The 15,812-nt window shown below is 48.2% G+C and overlaps 1 pseudogene; it reads left to right on the plus strand.

Moving 5' to 3' along the window:
* The first annotated feature begins 939 nt into the window (after positions 1-939).
* On the plus strand, positions 940-3,214 carry LOC149333950 (uncharacterized; annotated as a pseudogene).
* Positions 3,215-15,812: the final 12,598 nt, after the last annotated feature.

Raw genomic sequence — 15,812 nt, forward strand, 5'->3', positions numbered from 1 at the left:
GAACCCAGCGTCGCAAATCAAGCATGCGGTTCTTATTTTTTGTATGTACAGCATCAGCCATGGTGATGCCTTTAACGCCCAAGGGGATATCCAAGCTAACAGTGCGACTGGGGTTAGTTGGTATTTCATTTTTTGAGCTCAATAGAAATGCGCCGAGTATAAAAATAACAACAAGAGACAAGACTGGAGGAAGCGCATCGTCCAGTTTTGTCTCGTGTTGTTCTTTTTATACTCAGCGCATTTCTTCTACAGCTCAAAAAGAGATATCCAAAGTTGTAATATTTTAGGTTTTAATTTGCGCCGGAAATGATTGTTTCCTGTCGATGATGATAGTGAAGCTCACAGTGCTGTGCATTGTTTGCCGCGTCCGGGTTAGTGATAAAAGAATGTCTATTGAGCTTTTTTTCTTCTGCCCTCTGCAGAGAAAGGGGGGGGTGAGTCACACACTCTACCCCGCGTGATAAGGGGAGCCGGATAGCGGATGATTCCGAGAATACGGGAAAGGTCAAACTCCCCCCGGGAACGTATACGACAGGTCGCATCCCATTGTCCCCATTCTTGCGACAAGGCGGATCCACGCCGCGTGGCTTTTGCCCCATGTCTATTGGCCGTTTCACATGATGCGACGCGCACGAAAAACCGGTCCAGTCGCAGTGTCGCAGCGGCGCCAGTCGCGATAGCCCTTTCACATGCTTGCGGCGCCTGCGATTTCTGTTGGTGCGGCACGAGCGGCACCGGCATAATTTATCAATAATAAACGTAGAACACGCTTAAGTTTAATTTTTTATTGAATTATTGTATTTTTATTAAAATATAAAATACTTTATGCAAAGAACGTATTCTCAAGTTTTTGCTTTTGTACGCAACTACGTACAACGGTTGTTTCGGCCTTAGCGTCTGTTTGGCGCGCTTTTCCCGTATTGCTTTTGCTCGCCTGCAATGGAGTATACGCGCAATACACGCTTGCTCCTCGAGCTTTTCTGTCTTCTAGAAAAAAAGAAGCTGTTGCTAGAAGGAAGAACTCGCGGATCCGATGAGGAGAGCGGCCAAGCGGACGCTTGGCTTCAAACGGCGGTTGGTTGTAATCGGCGACGCCTTCTGGTATTGGAGCACTGTTACCTCCCCCTAAAGTGAAAAGCCGTAATGAATGCGCCCACTCCGAGGCAGTGATGGACGAGGCCGGTTTGGCTCAACCGAAAACAGGAGTCGGAGTTTTACACGGTGATGAGTTCATGCCGTAAAAATCATTTTTCAGGTGTTCGTCGTCTGTTTGTGTTCTCATACTGCAGTTAATTTGCTGTGTGCGGATGCCGTTGCTTATGTCAGGGGACCCAGCATACTTCAAGAAGTACTACAGGATGTCCCCTGAAAAGTTCGAGGAACTTCACTCGCTTCTCGAAGAGCCTCTGACGAAACTGTACGTCGTACGAGAGCCAATCCCTTCTCGAGCAAGGCTTGCAATCACGCTCAGGTATCGTTAAACTTGCGGGCATATAACGAAATGCTTGCTCCATGTCATGATTTATTTTCTTTTACGCTGTTTTTGATCAAATTAACCGTTTAGGTCTCTTATACGAGTACCAGAAGCATGCCTTTCGGTTTTGTTCTAGCCTCGATCTTTCATTTTACTCAGCAAATCAAATGCAATGGACGCACTATAGTGGTAAAGTGCAGAGGAAATATCAAAATGTCAAATAATTTTTATAGGTATTTGGCATCTGGCATGTTCATGCAAGATGTTGCCATTGATTTTCGAGTGGGCATTTCAACTGTGGCCAACATAGTGCACGTAGCATGCAGACTGATCTGGAGCACTTTGCAGCCTCTGTACCTCAAGGTATGCATTCTTAAATTATTTGCACCCATTTGTTTATGTAGTAATAAGCTATCTTTTTTTTTGTTTTCTTTGTGTGAAATGTTCTATCAACAAATGAACTTCACCGGAACAAACAAAGTACATATTGCTCGATAGAGTGCTGAACGAAATGTTTCACCAGACCACAAGTGTTAAGAGACAAATGGGTGATGCTTGAGGTGGGAATGGGGATGGCGTAACCGGCCGGACAAGTATGTTATATGTTTCCCTAGCCAACGCACGAGGACACTAGGCTATCAGGTGGTCGGAATTTCCAGAGTCCTCGATTACGGCGTCTCTCATAGCTTGAGTTGCTTTGGGATGTCCAACAGTACCTTTGTAGCTTACATGGAAACATACATTTTTATTGCCATATAAATGTGTAGTAAACTGGAAAATTTCCACTCTATGTGTATAGGTTGCAACAACAGAAAAATGAAAAGAAGTGGCCCAAGGATTTGAGGAAAGGTGGAACTTTTCAAACTGCGTTGGTGCAGTGGATGGTAAACATGTGAAAATTCAGGCTCCACCGCACTCTGGCAGCCTCTACTACAATTACAAGATAAGTAGTTCTCTATTTCACTGCAGTAAATGGTGATTTTAATGTGTCGTTACATTCTCGTTACAGGGCACATACTCCATTGTTTTGATGGCTGTGGCTGACAGCAACTTGAATTTTGTTGTAATTGATTGTCGGCGCATACGGCCGACAGAGTGATGGTGGCACTCACTGATGGTGCATCACGATTTGGCCAGTGCTTGGATAAAGGCCTCCTTGTGCTCCCTAACCCTGCATACCTGCCAGGCACCGATATATCCCGGCACCAGACGTATTTGTGGGAGACGAGGCCTTCCAGCTTCGGCAAGATTTCCTCCGCCCTTATTCTGGCAAAGGCCAGAGTGATGAAAAAAGGATTTTCAATTACAGGCTAAGCAGAGCAAGGTAAAAAGCATGGTCAGCACCTTTAAGTTGAAGAATTTTATTGTTATCCTGTAAATCTAATTCGTTTGCAACTACTTTTCAGGAGGTGTGTGGAAAATACTTTTGGAATTCCGGTGTCCAGGTTCCGAATTTTCCACAGAACCATAAACCTGCTGCCGCACAACGCAGACTATGTTGTCATGGCTTGCTGTGTGCTGCACAACTTTCTGCGGAACGATGTCATATACATGTCATCCACCTGCGACGATGAACTAAGCAGTGCAAGTAATGGACAAGGCATGATGCACCTGCAGCCACCAGTTGGACACAACTATAGCCGATCAGCAGCTGAAACTAGGGACCTGTTCTCTGAATACTTTTCAAGTGTTCCAGGTTCAGTACTATGGCAGCGAGCTTCTGCAGGTCTGCGGCCATAATGTTTGCAGTCTCCTAGGCCCAATATAATTTCATGCTCTAAATCATGTTTTTTTCTTTCCAAACAATTTTTTGTATTTTATATTGCAATATTGCAGCAGCCTTTGCAGTGAGGCTAGCAATAGGTAATAAATAAATACAGGAGTTGAGTATGGCAACTTATTTAATTTCTTCTCGCAATACAATAAAACAATCAATGACAAAACTTCATTCATTTGTTGTGTTGTCTGTGACTTGTGTGCTTGTAAATAACAAGTTATTTGGGTATGTGCCTTGAGCATAGCTCGAGACAATATTGATGAGCTCTATTTTTAGATGGTTCATTGCTTCGGTACTTCCGACATTGTCCCATGTAAGGAGAGTAGGAAGTGCTTTACATCGTCCGTGGGCTGCTCAGCCGCAATAGCACTTCTGATCGATGCAATCTGTTCGTCGAGCGCACCTATTTCAGAGGCGCGCTTTCTTTTTCTTGGAGCAGCCCGTGGACGCTCTGAAGTGCTTGCCTGCACTGATGGCTCACCGGGAACACTAAATACTGCGTTAAAAGGCAACACATTGTCTTGTGGTGATAGGGAAAGCTGCGAGTTCTCTCATGGTGCCTGCACATCCTCAGAAATATTCTGGTGCCCAGCTTCTATGTTGCAATGGCTCCTGCAAGGAAATCAGATTTTCATGTAAACTGTCACAGTTGTGTGCATTATCTTAGTTCTGGGAAACTGGAAAGCAATGCCTCAGCTTGCACATGATAGTCTTGTTAACAAAGATACAGTAAGTAAATTTAGCACACTAGCTGAGCATGTGATTCGAGGTGAAACTGGGCTCAAGTTCACCGACCTGTGTTTAGGTACTGCCTTGCATTTTTTCCTATCCGCCAGACTATTGGACCATTTTTAAGAATACTTACTGACGTGGTTTCAAGATGTCTCGCATAAACTGCATGTGCTCCATGTAGGGCCATCCTGCTCTTGTGGTCCCGCTGGAGCCACTTCGTGTGCAATTTTTTAGTTCTGAGCTTTAGGCGAAAGGTATCTTTGAGGTTTCGCCGCCTTGACTGGAGTTCATCCACTGTAACTGGAAGAAAACAGAACATGACACAAAAGTTTGCTGAGAAGTATGTTTAGAGCCCCCGCAGATTCTCAATTAAAAGAGCCAAAATAAAACAGTTATTGCAAAAACAAAGTCACAAGCATCCAATTATATAACTCAGACATGAAATCTTTACTTAATGGTGCACACAGCTTCCTCCTGTGATGACATGTACACTGGCATGATATTCTGGCGTTCTTGCGGTTACTTACGGCTCGTGGTGTTCATGAAATAAAAACAAAACTGCGCGAGGAAGACTACACAAATGTTCACTTCGCCCCGGTACTAGCAGTAATCTGCATCTTCGCTGCAAAAACTATGAAGACTGTTTTCCACATCTAAATTAAAGTAACTTTCTATTATATGCACATATAAGACTGGAAGAGAAGTTATTGGAGAATATTGCATCTCCAGTAGGGGTGACGACAGTGTATATCTCACCTGTTTATCACTGTAAATGCAAGAACTGAAATTTTTAGGCGGTCATCCCTCCCTCCGTTATAGGGGACCGCAGCTTCGCAGGGGGGCGCTGCGGACGCCACTGAAAAGCGCCCTCTCCGGCCGGCTCCGCACTTTTGTCCGGGCAAACCGGTCTCCCTCCCATTGAATAGCTGCGCGAGCAGCGCGCTTTCTCCTGAAAAAAAAGCCAGTTCTGCACGTACTTTGCACGTGTTGGCCGGCCTGCAAATCTATTTGTGCAGTCGCGAGCTTCCTCCCTCGTGCTTGAACGCCGACGAGCTTCAGAGGATTAGCAAAATGTACGGGGGCGCTGGAAAAAAATGCGGACAGCACGGCGCCCACGCGCTGCGCAGTCGGAATTTATTTTCAATGCGTTTTTATCTCGGTAGTAACAAAAAGACACTAGAGTGGTACATTATTGTATCACGGATGTCTCTAGCGTATTTGTGTTGCGAGCCAAGTATAAGCGCGACGAAAAGAAATTCCAACAGAGGAGTGCCTAGGCACTGCGCTGTTTGCATTTCTTTCTGTCGCGGCAGTACGCTCTGAGATGTAGGTTAAAAGAAATAGTGGACAGTGAAATTTTTTTTCGCTCCGCAAACTTGAAAAATGAAGTGCTAGTGGATCAGGCCCACTACGTGAAGCAGATTGTTGACGAAAAAGCCGGTACCGTAACGGCGAAAATGTGTATCGCAAGTAAATGACGAGGTCATTTAAGACGTGGAATTCGAGGTAAATACCATTTTTTTTTTTGGCGCGGCCATCTTCCGCAAGATGCTTAATTTCGTTGGGTGGCTGAGCAGTTAGGTGCATGCAGGTTTGTTGGCCAAATAATAAGGATTTTGTTACGTGTTTCGCTGAATAATAATGGAAATAATTTTTAGTTTAACTTAAAATACAGTGGCCTTAAGGCGACACGCGAGGCTGAGGAGAAAAACGAAAACACCCACGAAATGCGCCTACCAGCTTCTTGCTATATACGGCAAAGAGAAAAAATGCTCTAGTTTAGTCAATCGCTACAACGGAGATAAGCGGTTGGTATATTTGTTTTAATGCCGATTACAGCGCACGCGCATCCCCAAAACAATTTATTTGCAGAGCCATCGCTCATATGCAAACGCTCATTCATGTGCAAGCAAACATTTTGATTATTTTTGTTTTTAGAAATTTTTTACATGTAAAGCAACCTCGAAAATTGAGCCAGGCGTCACAAGTCGGAACATTGAGGCGATCACTGACCTTGCCTCACACGCGTCTGCATAATGACGCTAGCTGCTGTCAGTCTCCAAAATAAAAAATGGCAAAAGAAATGAGTTTCGTTAGCGCGAGCTTTACTAAACACTGCATGCTCAGTGAATTACAGCAAAAACTGCTCAGAAATAATATTACGCGTGCAACACGCCAAACGTGTTTAGCAACAGGAAAAAGCTTACTTCACCCTGCCCATAGCAGTTATCGAGGCCTGCCATTTCTCGTTCATATCCATTTCATACCCTATAATTCCGGACAAAAACATTTTTTAATACGAAAAAGTGTATGAACGCATTTTTTTTTCATATACTGGAATATTTCACTATAGCAATCTGCCATCGATAGGCTTGCATTTTTTTTCGTATTAACGTTTTTCCTATCGTCAACTGCTCGATACGAGCGATGAAAAATATTTAAGATTTTGCTGCATATAGAAAGGGTGGACCATTACCTTCAATATTTCCGTTACTGTACGTTACAATTTTCCAATATTAAATTTTTTCCCCCAAGAATGTAGGACATCTCCAGGAAATCTGCAGAATTCCACGGGCAGTCATTGGCCGTCGATGTTCAGAGAACTATTGTGACAGCCCCAGACACAACAAGTTTCTCCACTCTTAGAACGTCGCGGAATTCACAGCGAGTGGCAACAACACTTTTGTGCGCCCGCGAGCAGGACGGCACGTGCTCACCATGAAAGAGAGAGTGCCAGCTGCGCGAGCAGCACGCGCGTACCAGTCGACAGGCTGCTGGCTCAATGCGCTGCGCCCGTGACGTGCCCGGACAGGAACGCCAAAATGACCGGCAGGGGAGAAGTGGCGCTGGTGCAGTGGGAGCAAACTTCAGGTGCGCTTCCCTATTACGAAATAAATTCTGTTGGAAGTTTACGCCGTTGTGTTCTTCTCTTCGTCTCGTATTCTTCGCGCAATTTTATTTTTCGTTCATTATCACTGGCAGGATTGCGCGTTTCGCCCAGCGCTACGATGTACCACTATACTGACGGCTGCTGAAGGGCTCTAGACACGCGCACAGCCCGCGTGCCTCTAGCCCCTTCGCAGCTAGATAAAGTTAGAGTTCGATATGTATCAGTGAATTTACTTATGCCTGCATATGCAAAAAGTACCGATGAATAGCTAGTGCATGGCTGTTATCGTCGACGTTACACTAGAGCCGTACGCGCGCGCGCTGCCTCGCTGTCACAGCTCGTATTTGAGCTACAAAAAATAACACCATTCACGTTTATAAGTCCGGAAACTCGTGAACAAACAGAATCTTGCGGCATGCTTTGTGGATTTCAATGTGACAGCACCCTACCAAGCTACACGTGCAATGCCATTTCGGAACACTACTACATACCGGATGGATCAACCTTGATCAAGACGGCTTGAACATCTTGCCACAGCTGACTGCTGTTTGTCTTGCGGTAATCGTTCAGGGACACGTCCCACAGAAGCGGCCGCTTCTCGATTTCATCGATGAGCAGCTCGTTAAATAATGCACGCGACATGCTGAGAAAATGAACAGACGCGGCAGCGCTTCCAACTACCTGTGGTGCAGTTTCGACGGCTTCCGCTACGTCGTTTCCTGTGATGTCACACCTCTGAATTCTATTGGCTGACGGCCGCTTCGTTCGCAACGATCGCTGCGACTGTGCGGCGTGCGACCAACTGGTTGGAAGCCTGCCGCAGCCGCTCTGCAACGGGAGCGGCGTGCCCTTCTGTCGCAGTGCGGCTGAAATCGCAGTGCACTGTGGCAAGAATCGCATCATGTGAAACGGGCAAAAGGCGGCGCGCATTGACAGCTTGCGGCGCGGTCAACAGGACATTGCCACGCTGGCTCCAGGCATGGAGACAGTTTGTAAGTGAAGGTACTGAACAGATGGGCCTTGAGGTGACTTTCCTCGAACCGGGATTTACCAGTGGTTGAAACAACCTGAACCGTGGGAAAGGAAGAATGGTCGTGATGCTCGCGGGAGGAAGGGAGAATCCTCCGCAACATTGATGGTCGAAAGTGTAGATATTTGCACAGTGTTTGTCGAGAAGAGTTCACTTTTTTTCAAAATTATTGATTGGCTGTGTTGTCCTTTCCCAATTGTTGACTGGTGATGCTTTCCTTTCCCCAATGATTTATTGGGTGGATGTTTCTGGAGTTACCTGATGGGTTACTGTCCCCTCCTAGGGCAGGGACATAGGGTTTAAAACCAGCTCTTTCGGCGAAACCGAGGGCTGGTTTTGTCACATAAGACTACGAGTAAGTAAAATGTAAATAAGTTTTCTCCTTGCTTGTATCTTTTTTTGTTTCATTAATCGTTAATAAAAAGTTAAACTCTCTAGAAGTGCCCTATAGCAACGTGATTGAGCAATATCGAATGTGCAAGACGTCAAGCATCCTTCAATAATCATCATCGCAATTTCCCTCCACGATATTGAGAGGGAAACTGAACTGTGATGAAACGTTAGGCCGATTTTTGGTGGTGGATATGAGGTGGCAACCAAATTGGCCGCACCCTTTTTGATTGGTTGGACGTACAATTCGAACTTAATTTTTATGTGCTCAGGAAAGGGATATAAAATAGAATGTCTATGAGTATTGTCACCCTTTCGCTCGAGCAAAAAACTACAAAAAAGAAAAGCATCACAAGAGAATGAAAGCTAATAAGAATCAAGCTAGGGCGACAGTTTTCATTTCGCGTAAAATTATCGTTCAAGCGAGTGCTGCTGTTGAACTTCCAATACCGAGATAGCAGCGAAGAAAAAAAAACATACGATGGACGCCAAAGCCAAAAATGTGCCCAGAACAGAACAGAAAACTGAGGGCAGCAGGCGGAAGGAAGGCCAGGAGCTTTTCATAAACAAGTCGAAGGGTGCTGGCATGTTCGACACTAGACTGTGCTCGCAGAACAGGAAAGATGGTTTGGTTTATGGGGTTTAACGTCCCAAAGCGACTCAGGCTATAAGGGGCGCCGTAGTGAAGGGCTCCGGAAATTTCGGCCACCTGGGGTTCTGTAACGTGCACTGATATCGCACAGTACACGAGTTGAAAATTAAGCTCCCCCACGCTCTCCCCTGAATAACAAAAAAACTTTTTTTCGGGGGTCATGAAAGGCTCCCGTCAGCGTCATGTGCCATTTGCCATTTTTGCTTTGCTTTGCAGTTAACCCGCCTACGATAGTGCCCAATGGGCGATGTAGGTAACTGTTATAAATACTCAAAGCTAGCGACTAATTTTGGTTCGCAGCATAAAGTGTCATTTATCACTACTCCGTTTATCGTTGAGTTGGAGCCATAAAGATACCTTCAAAATTTTTAGGGAGCGCTGTGCGTATACACTGCCAGTCTTGTAGAAAGGGCATGCGTTTTGGCATCCTTGAATTCTTTTCGTACCTGCGCACGGAGAGTATCAATTCCAATGCACTGCTTAGGAGTTTTTTTTTTTCCGAGCACGTTGTCAGCGACGTTCTAAATGGATTGTATTTCGAGTAATCCAAGCATTCTGTTTTCCTGACCACTTTTTTTTCAGCGGTGCAATCCTCTTCATACAATCCCTCACAGTTGAGATAAAGCAATGCCACATGTTTTCAACGCTACCACTTTGAGGCACCATATCAAAGGCAGATTCCAAGTAGTCAGCAACTGAAGTGTCATCGGCTGCAAGGAAATTGTATATATTCACCGTCTTCTGTTTTGAGGCGATTTTCATGATAATATTAATGGCAGCAAGTACAATTTTATTGTCAGAAATACCATCGTCAATACCTACTGTGGTAAATATGCACTTGCGCTAAAAAAAAAAACAGTACAAAAATGAAGAAACACCCAATTCGATCTGGTTTCATTTCCAAGAAGGCAGCTACATATACACCAGCTAGGGCAATCAAAAAGATGACAAAAATTTCAAACACGTGCTCACTTCACGTCAGTTATCCGTCCCCAATTCGGTCGTTCCAGCGATGGTGGCGGCGCCACGCGGCCTCTTCCTGAAGCAGAAAGCCGGTGATCGCTCAGCGCGGCGCATGCGATCGCAGTTATTTGGAGCGTGAAGATACGCGTCAAAAATGAGTATATTCAGCTATTCTACGATGTGCGAACATTCGACAAAGCAGACATGTAGTTTCTGCCAAAACGTAAAGAGTGCAAAAAGCAGTGAATAAGTGCGTTCGGCAGATATGCAAGGCGTTTCACCCGCATGACCACGTTCCTCTGCGACGTACTTTGTTGACGCCAGGACACCGCGTCGCCCTGCAATTCTGTTTAGAGCTGCATGAAGGCAGTGAGTGCTTAGACGTCGAGCTGATGGTAAGTATATTGGTTCTATTTTCAGGCGGATGTTTGCAGCAAATGAAGATTTTTCATCAAGCTTCAGTCCATTCAGGTCTAGACTAAACACGGTGTTCTGGCCACAACATGATTGCGAAATGGCGATATGAATGGCAAAAATTTTGTTGTATCGCCGGCTGGCACACGCAGAGCAGCAGACAGCCAAGCAAGCACGACGCAAGCACGACGCAAGCCAAGATTAGTTGCGTCATTGGGCTTCGATTATCCGCCTCAGGCAGCCCGCGGGTTGCTTGCGGGCTGCCCGAGCGCGCTCGATTTTCTCGGGCTGCTCCGCCCACTTCCGGTGGCTGCCCAGAACGCGTTCGTTTTTCTCTGGCGGGGCGGTTTCGGGCTGCCAGCCGGCGGCCAGACTCGCCGGGACGATTTTGTGCTGGCAGCGCTCGGGCAGCTAGCAGACGACAGAGAGGTGTATGGTAGCGGGAAGCTCGCGCGGCCATTTTTATAAGGACTAGAAGGACCGCGGTTCTTCATGCGATGTTTTGCGCGATGCAGGCGCTTGTTTTGACTAGGCCACGGTGCATATCGACTGTGTCGCTTGCAATGGCGCTCCGTGCTACAGGTGCGACGCTCCGTGCTACAGGTCGCAACATCAAATGCAGCAAGACTGACCGTACTGATATATTTGGACGGCCCAGGGGCTATGCTCCTTGTGCAGCACGCGGTTCGTACCGGCGCGCCGGAGAGAGCGTGCCCTTAGGTGCGTTGTGTGGTCAGGGGTTTAGACCCATCGAGAACCGGGACGTGTTTGATCCTGGGGGGCACTAGCTGTTGAGTTCTTGCCCCGATGTGGCGCCAGCCTAACGACCATAGCGACCATTCGGCGTTAATCATGTCCTTTGAGACACGTGTTGGCTTGAACGCACAGAGGGACACTCGGTGCGATTAAGGAGGCTCACGTGGCCAATTAAGGACATCGTACGAGTGTTGGTGAACGCTCCATTTGCGAGTGTCGGTGTGTGTGTGCTCGTTTGCGAGCAGGACGTGCATGCAAGTGAACTGGGTACATGGACGCCATGTTACGGCGCACGCCAGGCATGCCACTGTATGTATTTGATTGTGTGAAACGCGTACTTGAATGTGTGCATTTGCTTGTTTTGTTGGTGCGCGTGTGCATTTTGCGTCAGGTTTTGTTTGCTTGTGGTGACACGATATGTGACTGCTCTATGTACGTCGCCCTCGCGGCGATTTCATGAGTTGGACCGATCCCTTGTTGCTGTAATTCTAAAAGTGGCATTTGAGCCCTTTGTAGAATCTTGGGAAGGGCGTGTAAGGGATCGGTAGTGTACGCGGGGTCATCAGAACGCGGCTGGGGGCGCTCAAAGCGAAGCGTCTCCTATTTGGAACGCGGCCATTCGCGAACGCGCCAAGAAGTACGGGTGTCCACCCCGCCCTGCGGTACCGATTCGCGCACGTGCTGGCACGAATGTCTATTTGTGTTTGTTTTTATTTTGTGGTGGAAAGAGTGCTCTACCTTACGGAAGCTAGAGAGCTGGCCATGCCCTGGATGAACCAATGATGTTAAGGCCGCAACATGATTGGAAGGTACGGAATGTGGGCCGGGTCTTTAGGGCTTTAAAACTGGGCCCCGGAGCCGGAAGCACGGGTTCTGCGCTAAGGTGAGATGCTACGCATCTTCGGCAACGCCGAGTAGGGGCCTCCCCTAGTATTAGCCAGATCCACCTTTTGGTTGTTTGTCTTGTTGCCGTTGTATCTAACTTGTGTATTCTGTAAATATTTGTATATAAATCTTCAGTTATTCCTTTTTTTTATCCCTGCGTGTCAACACATCTTGAGACCGTCTCTGACGGGGCACCCCTGGTGCAAAGATCAAGCTTCAGTCTTGAGAGTTAAACCAACCGTCTCTGGCGGGGCACCTCTGGTGCAAGGAGAGTAGAAGAACCTGTGAACTTTACTGGCGCAGTCGACAGGATCCTGCGGCCATCGGAAGACGGCGCAGGAAGAAGACTGAACGCAAGGAGAAAGGCGACGGTCAGGCAACAGCAGCGTTCGAGAAAGGACCTGCGGAGAGACGGCGGCAAGGACGCGAGGACCACGGCAGTAGTTCAGCGACGCGGGACTGCATCCGGTCAAGGAACGCAGCGCGTCGAGAACTCTACGGTCACCGGCGGTTCACTGCAAGTGACGACAGCGGGCACAGGACCAGCGGCGTGCGTCAGCTCATCGCAGCGTCCGGTGAAAGTGGCGGTGGACTGCGACGCCAAGGAGCTGGCAATGCGGATCGACGCATCGAAACTGTGAGTTTCCTTCGTCGCATTGTTAGTGTCCCTGTGCATGTGTTCGAGCCGGTAGGACATTTGAGGGGTATGGAGAGTTATCCATGCCGGCCCTCACTCGATGTGAGTTACCAGGTTGAGTTAGCGAAGGCGCGCTTAGCGGACCTTGAGGCTCAACTTGCGAAAGTAAATGGCGGAAAGGCGCTGCTTCGCGAGGAAGAACCTCAGGATGTAAAGTATGTCTTGAAGGTTATAGAAGCAAGACGCCAGCAGGTAGAGCTCGAGATCTCTAAGATCAAGGAGAGCAGAAGAGCCAGTGATTCAGCCAGGGAGAACTGCTCCGAGTACCGAGAGGTGAGGCCGCCTGTGCTGCTAGACAAAGACTTATGCTGCTCAAGCACAGGTGGAGGAAAGAGCAGCCAGGTCGCTGTAGGTAATCAGCCGATATTCGCGGACGCCTCTTTGTTGGGAAATGCCGCAGAGAGCGAAAACGAGATTTCTGAAGGGATCACAGCTTCGCCACTGCGGGCGGCTAGCAAAGAAAAAGAGCAGCCCAATTCTGATGGTCTAGGGCCAGTCGAGACCAAATTGTCTGAAACCAAGCAGGAGAGTGATCTAATTCCTGCAGGCTCTATGACTAAGATTGTGACCTCCGACACGGAGCTAGTAACTGGTGAAAATCTGGCGTTGCTGCAAACACACACTGTGTCGGCCATAGGGCATGAAGTGCCCCGTAGCGTTCCTGGTGACAACAGCCCTACATCCGAGGCAGAGAGCGGAGGTGGGCCCGCTGGGCCGACCGGGCAGAGCGCCGCGCAGTTGTCGAACGCACCTGGTGTGTGTCCGGCCAGGTCATTTGAGGACCCGGAAATGAGTGGCGACTTGCCGCAAGGCAAGCTCGGGTCAAGTGACTGCGAGGGAGCTCATGGAGCCTCGGAGTTAGACGATGCCACGAAGCCGGCAAATGCCTATCAAGCAGAGAACGGCAACGTCAGTGTTTGCCCGAGCAGGAACGAGGAAAATGGCTTTAAGCGAGGCGAAGTGCCAGGAGGCAGGTGCGCGGCTCTCATGCTGAAAGTCGGTACGTGTAACAGTACGCTCCGTGCTACAGGTCGCAACATCAAATGTAGCAAGACTGACCGTACTAGTATATTTGGACGGCCCAGGGGCTGTGCTCCTTGTGCAGCACGCGGTTCGTACCGGCGCGCCGGAGAGAGCGTGCCCTTAGGTGCGTTGTGTGGTCAGGGGTTTAGACCCATCGCGAACCGGGACGTGTTTGATCCTGGGGGGCACTAGCTGTTGAGTTCTTGCCCCGCTGTGGCGCCAGCCTAACGACCATAGCGACCATTCGGCGTTAATCGTGTCGTTTGAGACACGTGTTGGCTCGAACGCACAGAGGGACACTCGGTGCGACTAAGGAGGCTCACGTGGCCACTTAAGGACATCGTACGAGTGTTGGTGAACGCTCCAGTTGCGAGTGTCGGTGTGTGTGTGCTCGTTTGCGAGCAGGACGTGCATGCAAGTGAACTGGGTACATGGACGCCGTGTTACGGCGCACGCCAGGCATGCCACTGTATGTATTTGATTGTGTGAAACGCGTACTTGAATGTGTGCATTTGCTTGTTTTGTTGGTGCGCGTGTGCATTTTGCGTCAGGTTTTGTTTGCTTGTGATGACACGATATGTGACTGCTCTATGTACGTCGCCCTCGCGGCGATTTCATGAGTTGGACCGATCCCTTGTTGCTGTAATTCTAAAAGTGGCATTTGAGCCCTTTGTAGAATCTTGGGAAGGGCATGTAAGGGATCGGTAGTGTACGCGGGGTCATCGGAACGCGGCTGGGGGCGCTCAAAGCGAAGCGTCTCCTATTTGGAACGCGGCCGCTCGCGAACGCGCCAAGAAGTACGGGTGTCCACCCCGCCCCGCGGTACCGATTCGCGCACGTGCTGGCACGAATGTCTATTTGTGTTTGTTTTTATTTTGTGGTGGAAAGAGTGCTCTACCTTACGGAAGCTAGAGAGCTGGCCATGCCCTGGATGAACCAATGATGTTAAGGCCGCAACATGATTGAAAGCTACGGAATGTGGGCCGGGCCTTTAGGGCTTTAAATCTGGGCCCCGGAGCCGGAAGCAGGGGTTCTGGGCTAAGGTGAGTAGGGGCCTCCCCTAGTATTAGTACGCCGAGTAGGGGCCTCCCCTAGTATTAGCCAGATCCACCTTTTGGTTGTTTGTCTTGTTGCTGTTGTATCTAACTTGTATATTCTGTAAATATTTCTTCTTCAGTTATTCCATTTTTTTATCCCTGCGTGTCAACACATCTTGAGACCGCCTCTGACGGGGCACCCCTGGTGCAAAGATCAAGCTTCAGTCTTGAGAGTTAAACCAACCGTCTCTGGCGGGGCACCTCTGGTGCAAGGAGAGTAGAAGAACCTGTGAACTTTACTGTCCCCCGTCATCACACCACGTGATAGCGTGCGGTAAAATCTAGCCCCGCTGCGCGCGCGCATGCGCGGATTAGCGCGGCAGACTGACTGTAGATCAACCTCCTTGCTGTAGACGCCCGCGCCGCGGGTCGCACATACGCGCTCACTAAAACATACCAGAATCAAAACATAAAGGACAGACTCGGAGAGCGAAAAACTGAGGGAGAAAACGGCTTCGTAAACACTCGTCTTGCGAACGCTGGTCGCGTGACGTCACGCTCCCGCCTAAGTTTTTTTTTCCTCCATGGAAGAGGCCCATTATATACATCACATCACTTTATTTTCCTTAAAGACCCTTTTCCAGGGTGTTACATAAGGGGTGGTCTACAAAATGCTGGAATCAACAGTGCTTGAAAATGATGATGAACATGTTATGGCGGCAATATTATGGGGAAGGCCGTTCCAGTCAGCTGCTGCACGAGAAAAAAATGAGTTGGCAAAAACAGTGGTACAGCCACGTGGACGCAAAACTTGAAGAGAATGACCGATGCGATGGGACCTGCGTTGTGGAAGTGCGCAAATGTATGGTTCTTGTTTTAGTGGTGAATAAAATAACTTGTGAAACAGGACAAGACTGGCTATGCGACGGCGAGTAGAAAGATTAACTAGACCTGACTGCGATTTGAGGGATGATATGCTCACGTCGTACGAGTATGAGGAGTGAATGAATCTGATAGCCCTGTTTTGAACAGCTTCGATAGCGTGTGTTAAATATTCTTGATGAAGGCTCCAGATGGGTGATGCGTATTCAA

The sequence above is a fragment of the Amblyomma mixtum genome, chromosome 8, assembly GCF_055824585.1.
Source record: "Amblyomma mixtum isolate Tamu chromosome 8, ASM5582458v1, whole genome shotgun sequence".
Lineage (NCBI taxonomy): Eukaryota > Metazoa > Arthropoda > Arachnida > Ixodida > Ixodidae > Amblyomma > Amblyomma mixtum.